Genomic DNA, 7423 nt, shown 5'->3' on the forward strand with positions numbered 1-7423 from the left:
ACCCTAAACTGAGCTTTTCCATGCAGTCAGCATTAGGGTTTTAAACCCTAAACTGAATTTTTCCTTTAGTCAGCATTAGAGTTTTAAACCCTAAACTGAACTTTTTCCATTCAGCCAGCATTAGGGTTTTAAACCCTAAACTGAGCTTTTCCATGCAGTCAGCATTAGGGTTTTAAACCCTAAACTGAATTTTTCCTCTAGTCAGCATTAGGGTTTTAAACCCTAAACTGAACTTTTTTTCATTCAGCCAGCATTAGGGTTTTAAACCCTAAACTGAGCTTTTTCATGCAGTCAGCATTAGGGTTTTAAACCATAAACTGAATTTTTCCTTTAGTCAGCATTAGGGTTTTAAACCCTAAACTGAACTTTTTCCCATTCAGCCAGCATTAGGGTTTTAAACCCTAAACTGAGCTTTTCAATGCAATCAGCATTAGGGTTTTAAACCCTAAACTGAATTTTTCCTTTAGTCAGCATTAGGGTTTTAAACCCTAAACTGAACTTTTTCCCATTCAGTCAGCATTAGGGTTTTGAAACCCTAAACTGAGCTTTTCCGTGCAATCAACATTAGGGTTTTAAACCCTAAACTGAATTTTTTCTTTAGTCAGCATTAGGGTTTTAAACCCTAAACTGAACTTTTTCCATTCAGCCAGCATTATGGTTTTAAACCTTAAACTGAGCTTTTCCATGAAGTCAGCTTTAGGGTTTTAAATCCTAAGCTGAATTTTTCCTTTAGTCAGCATTAGGGTTTTAAACCCTAAGCTGAATTTTTCCTTTAGTCAGCATTAGGGTTTTAAACCCTAAACTGAACTTTTTTCCATTCAGCCAGCATTAGGGTTTTAAACCCTAAACTGAGTTTTTCCATGTAGTCAGCATTAGGGTTTTAAACCCTAAACTGATTTTTTCCTTTAGTCAGCATTAGGGTTTTAAACCCTAAACTGAACTTTTTCCATTCAGCCAGCATTAGGGTTTTAAACCCTAAACTGAGCTTTTCCATGCAGTCAGCATTAGGGTTTTAAACCCTAAACTGAATTTTTCCTTTAGTCAGCATTAGGGTTTTAAACCCTAAACTGAATTTTTCCTTTAGTCAGCATTAGAGTTTTAAACCCTAAACTGAACTTTTTCCATTCAGCCAGCATTAGGGTTTTAAACCCTAAACTCAGCTTTTCCATGCAGTCAGTATTAGGGTTTTAAACCCTAAATTGAATTTTTTCTTTCAGCCAGCATTAGGGTTTTAAACCCTAAACTGAGCTTTTCCATGCAGTCAGCATTAGGGTTTTAAACCCTAAACTGAATTTTTCCTTTAGTCAGCATTAGGGTTTTAAACCTTAAACTGAACTTTTTCCATTCAGCCAGCGTTAGGGTTTTAAACCCTAAACTGAGCTTTTCCATGCAGTCAGCATTAGGGTTTTAAACCCTAAACTGAATTTTTCCTTTTAGCCGACATTAGGGTTTTAAACTCTAAACTGAGCTCTTCCATGCAGTCAGCATTAGGGTTTTAAACCCTAAACTGAATTTTTCCTTTAGTCAGCATTAGAGTTTTAAACCCTAAACTGAACTTTTTCCCATTCAGCCAGCATTACGGTTTTAACCCCTAAACTGAGCTTTTCCATGCAGTCAGCATTAGGGTTTTAAACCCTAAACTGAATTTTTCCTCTAGTCAGCATTAGGGTTTTAAACCCTAAACTGAACTTTTTTCCATTCAGCCAGCATTAGGGTTTTAAACCCTAAACTGAGCTTTTCCATGCAGTCAGCATTAGGGTTTTAAACCCTAAACTGAATTTTTCCTTTAGTCAGCATTAGGGTTTTAAACCCTAAACTGAACTTTTTCCCATTCAGCCAGCATTACGGTTTTAACCCCTAAACTGAGCTTTTCCATGCAGTCAGCATTAGGGTTTTAAACCCTAAACTGAATTTTTCCTCTAGTCAGCATTAGGGTTTTAAACCCTAAACTGAACTTTTTTCCATTCAGTCAGCATTAGGGTTTTCAAACCCTAAACTGAGCTTTTCCGTGCAGTCAGCATTAGGGTTTTAAACCATAAACTGAATTTTTCCTTTAGTCAGCATTAGGGTTTTAAACCCTAAACTGAACTTTTTCCCATTCAGCCAGCATTAGGGTTTTAAACCCTAAACTGAGCTTTTCAATGCAATCAGCATTAGGGTTTTAAACCCTAAACTGAATTTTTCCTTTAGTCAGCATTAGGGTTTTAAACCCTAAACTGAACTTTTTCCATTCAGCCAGCATTAGGGTTTTAAACCCTAAACTGAGCTTTTCCATGCAATCAGCATTAGGGTTTTAAACCCTAAACTGAATTTTTCCTTTAGTCAGCATTAGGGTTTTAAACCCTAAACTGAACTTTTTCCATTCAGCCAGCATTAGGGTTTTAAACCCTAAACTGAGCTTTTCCATGCAGTCAGCATTAGGGTTTTAAACCCTAAACTGAATTTTTCCTTTAGTCAGCATTAGGGTTTTAAACCCTAAGCTGAATTTTTCCTTTAGTCAGCATTAGGGTTTTAAACCCTAAACTGAACTTTTTTCCATTCAGCCAGCATTAGGGTTTTAAACCCTAAACTGAGTTTTTCCATGCAGTCAGCATTAGGGTTTTAAACCCTAAACTGATTTTTTCCTTTAGTCAGCATTAGGGTTTTAAACCCTAAACTGAACTTTTTCCATTCAGCCAGCATTAGGTTTTTAAACCCTAAACTGAGCTTTTCCATGCAGTCAGCATTAGGGTTTTAAACCCTAAACTGAATTTTTCCTTTAGTCAGTATTAGGGTTTTAAACCCTAAACTGAATTTTTCCTTTAGTCAGCATTAGGGTTTTAAACCCTAAACTGAACTTTTTCCATTAAGCCAGCATTAGGGTTTTAAACCCTAAACTCAGCTTTTCCATGCAGTCAGTATTAGGGTTTTAAACCCTAAATTGAATTTTTTCTTTCAGCCAGCATTAGGGTTTTAAACCCTAAACTGAGCTTTTCCATGCAGTCAGCATTAGGGTTTTAAACCCTAAACTGAATTTTTCCTTTAGTCAGCATTAGGGTTTTAAACCCTAAACTGAACTTTTTTTCATTCAGCCAGCATTAGGGTTTTAAACCCTAAACTGAGCTTTTTCATGCAGTCAGCATTAGGGTTTTAAACCATAAACTGAATTTTTCCTTTAGTCAGCATTAGGGTTTTAAACCCTAAACTGAACTTTTTCCCATTCAGCCAGCATTAGGGTTTTAAACCCTAAACTGAGCTTTTCAATGCAATCAGCATTAGGGTTTTAAACCCTAAACTGAATTTTTCCTTTAGTCAGCATTAGGGTTTTAAACCCTAAACTGAACTTTTTCCCATTCAGTCAGCATTAGGGTTTTCAAACCCTAAACTGAGCTTTTCCGTGCAATCAGCATTAGGGTTTTAAACCCTAAACTGAATTTTTCCTTTAGTCAGCATTAGGGTTTTAAACCCTAAACTGAACTTTTTCCATTCAGCCAGCATTAGGGTTTTAAACCCTAAACTGAGCTTTTCCATGCAGTCAGCATTAGGGTTTTAAACCCTAAACTGAATTTTTCCTTTAGTCAGCATTAGGGTTTTAAACCCTAAGCTGAATTTTTCCTTTAGTCAGCATTAGGGTTTTAAACCCTAAACTGAACTTTTTTCCATTCAGCCAGCATTAGGGTTTTAAACCCTAAACTGAGTTTTTCCATGCAGTCAGCATTAGGGTTTTAAACCCTAAACTGATTTTTTCCTTTAGTCAGCATTAGGGTTTTAAACCCTAAACTGAACTTTTTCCATTCAGCCAGCATTAGGTTTTTAAACCCTAAACTGAGCTTTTCCATGCAGTCAGCATTAGGGTTTTAAACCCTAAACTGAATTTTTCCTTTAGTCAGTATTAGGGTTTTAAACCCTAAACTGAATTTTTCCTTTAGTCAGCATTAGGGTTTTAAACCCTAAACTGAACTTTTTCCATTAAGCCAGCATTAGGGTTTTAAACCCTAAACTCAGCTTTTCCATGCAGTCAGTATTAGGGTTTTAAACCCTAAATTGAATTTTTTCTTTCAGCCAGCATTAGGGTTTTAAACCCTAAACTGAGCTTTTCCATGCAGTCAGCATTAGGGTTTTAAACCCTAAACTGAATTTTTCCTTTAGTCAGCATTAGGGTTTTAAACCCTAAACTGAACTTTTTTTCATTCAGCCAGCATTAGGGTTTTAAACCCTAAACTGAGCTTTTTCATGCAGTCAGCATTAGGGTTTTAAACCATAAACTGAATTTTTCCTTTAGTCAGCATTAGGGTTTTAAACCCTAAACTGAACTTTTTCCCATTCAGCCAGCATTAGGGTTTTAAACCCTAAACTGAGCTTTTCAATGCAATCAGCATTAGGGTTTTAAACCCTAAACTGAATTTTTCCTTTAGTCAGCATTAGGGTTTTAAACCCTAAACTGAACTTTTTCCCATTCAGTCAGCATTAGGGTTTTCAAACCCTAAACTGAGCTTTTCCGTGCAATCAGCATTAGGGTTTTAAACCCTAAACTGAATTTTTCCTTTAGTCAGCATTAGGGTTTTAAACCCTAAACTGAACTTTTTCCATTCAGCCAGCATTAGGGTTTTAAACCCTAAACTGAGCTTTTCCATGCAGTCAGCATTAGGGTTTTAAACCCTAAACTGAATTTTTCCTTTAGTCAGCATTAGGGTTTTAAACCCTAAACTGAACTTTTTCCATTCAGCCAGCATTAGGGTTTTAAACCCTAAACTGAGCTTTTCCATGCAGTCAGCATTAGGGTTTTAAACCCTAAACTGAGTTTTTCCATGCAGTCAGCATTAGGGTTTTAAACGCTAAACTGATTTTTTCCTTTAGTCAGCATTAGGGTTTTAAACCCTAAACTGAACTTTTTCCATTCAGCCAGCATTAGGGTTTTAAACCCTAAACTGAGCTTTTCCATGCAGTCAGCATTAGGGTTTTAAACCCTAAACTGAATTTTTCCTTTAGTCAGCATTAGGGTTTTAAACCCTAAACTGAATTTTTCCTTTAGTCAGCATTAGGGTTTTAAACCCTAAACTGAACTTTTTCCATTCAGCCAGCATTAGGGTTTTAAACCCTAAACTCAGCTTTTCCATGCAGTCAGTATTAGGGTTTTAAACCCTAAATTGAATTTTTTCTTTCAGCCAGCATTAGGGTTTTAAACCCTAAACTGAGCTTTTCCATGCAGTCAGCATTAGGGTTTTAAACCCTAAACTGAATTTTTCCTTTAGTCAGCATTAGGGTTTTAAACCTTAAACTGAACTTTTTCCATTCAGCCAGCGTTAGGGTTTTAAACCCTAAACTGAGCTTTTCCATGCAGTCAGCATTAGGGTTTTAAACCCTAAACTGAATTTTTCCTTTCAGCCGGCATTAGGGTTTTAAACTCTAAACTGAGCTCTTCCATGCAGTCAGCATTAGGGTTTTAAACCCTAAACTGAATTTTTCCTTTAGTCAGCATTAGGGTTTTAAACGCTAAACTGAACTTTTTCCTTTAGTCAACATTAGGGTTTTAAAACCTAAACTGAACTTTTTCCATTCAGCCAGCATTAGAGTTTTAAACCCTAAACTGAGCTTTTCCATGCAGTCAGCATTAGGGTTTTAAACCCTAAACTGATTTTTTTTCCTTTCAACCGGCATTAGGGTTTTAAACCCTAAACCGAGCTCTTCCATGCAGTCAGCATTAGGGTTTTAAACCCTAAACTGAATTTTTCCTTTAGTCAGCATTAGGGTTTTAAACCCTAAACTGAACTTTTTCCATTCAGCCAGCATTAGGGTTTTAAACCCTAAACTGAACTTTTCCTTTCAGTCAGCATTAGGGTTTTAAACCCTAAACTGAACTTTTTCCATTCAGCCAGCATTAGGGTTTTTAAACCCTAAACTGAGCTTTTCCATGCAGTCAGCATTAGGGTTTTAAACCCTAAACTGAATTTTTCCTTTAGTCAACATTAGGGTTTTAAACCCTAAACTGAATTTTTCCTTTAGTCAGCATTAGGGTTTTAAACCCTAAACTGAACTTTTTCTATTCAGCCAGCATTAGGGTTTTAAACCCTAAACTGAATTTTTCCTTTCAGCCGGCATTAGGGTTTTAAACCCTAAACTGAGCTCTTCCATGCAGTCAGCATTAGGGTTTTAAACCCTAAACTGAATTTTTCCATGCAATCAGCATTAGGGTTTTAAACCCTAAACTGAATTTTTCCATTCAGCCAGCATTAGGGTTCTAAACCCTAAACTGAGCTTTTCCATGCAATCAGCATTAGGGTTTTAAACCCTAAGCTAAATTTTTCCTTTGGTCAGCATTAGGGTTTTAAACCCTAAACTGAATTTTCCTTTAGTCAGCATTAGGGTTTTAAACCCTAAACTGAATTTTTCCTTTGGTCAGCAGTAGGGTTTTAAAACCCTAAACTGAACTTTTCCCCAGTTGGTCAGTATTAGAGTTTTAATTCTAAAAACTGAACTTCTCCCCAGCTATTCGGTATTAGGGCTCCAACCCTGAACTGAGCATTTTTATCTCCCTTCCTCAATTTTATGAACTTCCTGGCGAATAATTAACGAAATTTTCCTAGTGAAACTGGGGCAGAAAATTTCGTTCGTTTGTTTGTTTTCTCCCGCAGGTCTAACCTCGAGCAACATGGATCAAAATGACCCACGAGATGAGTCTCAACTCAGAATCAAAGAAGAAAAAGACAAAAAGAAGATGTCCCGAGATATCGGAGTAAATGGAAGGCGGATCGACTCCAACATTTGATTAAGGTCCTGAACTCTGCCAGTCACGTCTCACTGAGTATCCCAGAGTGAGCAAGCACCTACAACTCGCAAGCATCAAGATTCGGATCGAAGTCTACAAGCAAAATCAGCTGAGCCCAAGATCAAGTCGCAAAAGAATCATAGATAGGGATCTTGTAACTAGCAGTTGACATGCATATAAGTATTTAGTTCAGTTTCAATTTTCCTTTGGTTGTAATAAGGCGGTCAGTAAAGCAACGATGACAACAGCAACAGCTGTAACAGCAAGCATTACAGTCCCATGGTAGTCCCAGCTGCCAAAGTTTACCGAACTACATTGACCTGATTCCTGTTTAGCCCAGGAAATGTAGGAAATCTTTGAAGCAAAGATTCGGTCAAATCTTTCAAAAACATGCTTCACACGGAGTAGTCCATAGGCAAAAATCGCTCATATCCGCTCACTTTATCTTTGCACGAAAACCCTTCGTGTTTCCGAACAAAGAGGGGCAGCTGTGAGCACGTGATTTTTGTCTTACGCGACAATCGCTCCAAAAGAAATAAAAATAATAACAAATGGTCCTGCTGTACAATTTTTGGATTTTACGTGGCACTTTGTTAATTATTTATGATTTTTGCCCATTTTTATTTTTTATTAAAAAAAACAAAATATATAAAAAAAATGTGTATGTGTCATGCGTAG

This window comes from Nicotiana sylvestris, chromosome 8 (assembly GCF_000393655.2).
Source record: "Nicotiana sylvestris chromosome 8, ASM39365v2, whole genome shotgun sequence".
NCBI classification, from domain to species: Eukaryota; Viridiplantae; Streptophyta; class Magnoliopsida; order Solanales; family Solanaceae; genus Nicotiana; species Nicotiana sylvestris.